Source organism: Bidens hawaiensis, unplaced genomic scaffold (assembly GCF_021521415.1).
Source record: "Bidens hawaiensis isolate Kalapana, Puna unplaced genomic scaffold, B.hawaiensis_p1.1 tig00020768_1, whole genome shotgun sequence".
In the NCBI taxonomy this organism is placed as follows: domain Eukaryota; kingdom Viridiplantae; phylum Streptophyta; class Magnoliopsida; order Asterales; family Asteraceae; genus Bidens; species Bidens hawaiensis.
The window spans coordinates 83,869-87,136 of NW_027493192.1; positions in this window are offsets into that span (position 1 = coordinate 83,869).

Below are 3,268 nucleotides of genomic sequence, written 5' to 3' on the forward strand. Positions count from 1 at the left end.
CCACTATGGAGAAGGTTATCCGCATAAGCGAGTGCCGTCTCGACCAAGCTTTGGGTAATGCCACCTAATCATTTGGTGATGAGGCAATGTACTAGTGGGAAAGTGTGGAGCAGAGGAAGACTCGAGAGGAGATCAAGGCGATGAGGTGGAATGACCTGAAAGAGTTGGTGATGAAGTGGTTCTGTGCCGATACCGAAGTTGAAAGAGCTGAGATGAAGTTCCTGACCTTGAAGGCGGGAAAGATGACACACGTGAGTATACTACAGAATTAAACCGCATGTCTTGGCTGGTACTAGACATGGTGAACACTGAAGCTAAGAGGGTAAAGTGTTACATTAGGGGACTTCCGCAGAATGTTCGCACTTTGGTTAAGGCTAGTAAATCCGCAATGTTTGACTTAGCTGTAGAATTGGCCGAGATGGTTTATAAGGACCTTGCCATCAGTGAAGAAGAGAAGACTGAACAGAAGAGAAAGAACCCAAATCCAAAACGAAATGAAGCTAACGAAGAGGATCCATGTATGAAGAAGGCAAAACATGAGGAGTTCACTGTTTGTGAAAAACGTGGAAAGAAGCACCCGGGAGAATGCAGAATGGGATTAGGTGTCACACCCCGACCAAAGGCGGCGGAACATGCCGGGGTGCAACGTGATTGGACAAATACACAAGACGCTATTAAAGCGACAATATTTAATCAACTCATTTTATTTCATGGAATCAATAAACAACACATCTTGTTCATACAAAACAAATCAAATACAAGTAAACAAATATATATTGTTCGTTTTGATAATATCCTAATAGTCTTGATAACGTTTTTAGTCAAGTTCTCGAGTCAACAAAAGTCAAACCTGTAACATTGCATAAAATAAAGTTTGTCAACACAAAGGTTGGTGAGCAATTTCATAGTTTGAATAAATATGTATATAATAAGAAAATGTCCACAATCTTGTATACGAAACAATAAATAAAAGCAATAATTTGAATAAATAGATGCCGCTAAACACATTAGCGACACCTAGCTATAAGGGGATGCCAAATAGTCTAGGATTTTATAGTTATCGTTAATAACATTATGTTAACGAAACCTTTCTATAAGGGGTTGCCAAATAGACTAGGATTTATAGTTCCACCAACCAAGAGCGATAAACACATAAGCATATAAGCATGTAAGCATAGAACACCAAATCGAGCATTTATTTAAGTAAAGTATACAATAAAGTTTGTGGTTTACGACTAAAGTATAAAGCATTTAGTTTGAATAAGATGCAATATCACCCCCAAAACGAAAGATGGAAAATGGGGTATGAAAAGTACTCACTTTCAAGTAACAAACTTTAAGGTTTCAAAAAATGCAAACCATTTAAAGTTTAAGGTTTAAAATGTAAATATTTAATAAATTGTATCAATAGTCCTTTAAAAATATAAGTTTGCTCGAAACCTGGTTAAAGTATCTATCCATTAATATTTACTCAACCTATGTTAAGTAATAAGGTGGGTAAAAATGCGAGAATGCAAGTCCCTTTGTAATATAGATACTAAAACGGGTTTTTAACGAGTGTTCGGGTTGTTGGTTCGGGTCTTGATAATTGGTCAAGCTCAAAGTCAACTTTCCAAGATAATGAATGTTATGAGATAACTCAATAAAACTTAATAAGACTTAACCAAGTATGTAGTTCTATTGTTTTTGAACAAACAACGCACGTTAAGCGAGTGTTCGGTTTTGTCGGTCCAAACTTTGTTATGAGATCAAGTTGGATCCAACATTTCCAAGTACTTAAGAAAATAATTTAAAATCAGTTTGTAAACTATTTTTAAAGAAATATACAAGTCTTGATAGCTAAAAACACACTTGTGTGTCTTAAGCGAGTAAAAATCGAATTGGTTCGGTTTCCATCTCACAACAAGTTCATAGATGGTTTCCACATGCCCAAATATCAAAGAACTCGTATAATAATGTACAAATGAAAATACTTAAATTTTTCAACCAAAAAGTTAACAATAAAGCCTTTAAACAAAAGTTCGGTTTACGGTCTAGAGCTATTTACGGTTGTCACACCCTCAAATCCAGTAACAGAGTTTTACCGTCAGAGGGTGTGAACTAACAGGATCGGAATCATTAGTTATAATCAAACACCATGTTTAAAGTTTTTAAACCAACAAGACATTAAGTCTTAAATAAAATGGGGAAGCGTAAATTACATAACCAAAAAGTTTGCGCCACACAGGACGACTTAAAAACCCAAGTTATCAAGATAATAATTAAAAGAAGTTTCTAAAGCAATGGTATTTAGCAAATGCATGTTCCTATACCGCGCGCCCGCCTCGGCTACCTGAGAATAACATACTAAAAGTGTCAACACAGGGTTGGTGAGTTCACAAGTTTATATAAATAAAGTGTTTGCGTTTACGTATACGTTTTGCGTTTTGCGTTACCACATAGTGTTAAGTCAATTATATATCAATAGGTAGCTAACCTATCAAGCATGTATTACTAAGTGTTCGACACCGAAGCTGACTGTTTATCAATTGCCTTGCCACCATGTCAACCACGACCATGGTAATGTGTTAGCCAAGATTACACCCACTCGACCTACAGTCGAGTTTAGAGTTGGGTGGGGTTTGTCAAACCTAGTAGTACTACTCAACAGTGACTCGCTATTATACAAATATTAACCGGTTCGATGTTATGAAGGACTTTGGTTGGTTTGTTTGCCACTTAGCCTTACAAGTGATATATAAAGAATAGCAAAATCTAAAGCATGGAGTATGTTATCTCCCCCTAATAAAAGCGTTTAAAAAGAGTAAATGGGGACGTGAAACTCACTATTTGCGAAGATAACCAAAAAGATCCGAGAAAGGTGTGCGTCACAGAAAAATCCTCACTAGTGCTCTAAGACAAAAATGAGATTTTCTAAGTATTTATACTATGAGTGAGTCCCTAGACTCGACACATACAACATATGCATGAGATTCGTTTTGTGTTTCGTTTGCCAATTAAGTGCGACTCGATAAACACGTTGGTGATAAGTTACACGTGTGAACAAGTACTTAAGTGTCAAGTATTAACATCGCTCATTACTAGCAATTATCCCTCACAAGGGCAATTTAGTCAAAACATAGCAAACATCGATCGGTTATACGCTTTTCATGTTAATCCAAGTAGTTCAGCAGCTAAATTGTCCAGGCAGATTTTCACTCAACAAGATTACTCTATTAAATAAATCCTAACATGTCAAATAAATCACCAAAAATCATCACAGAAGCAC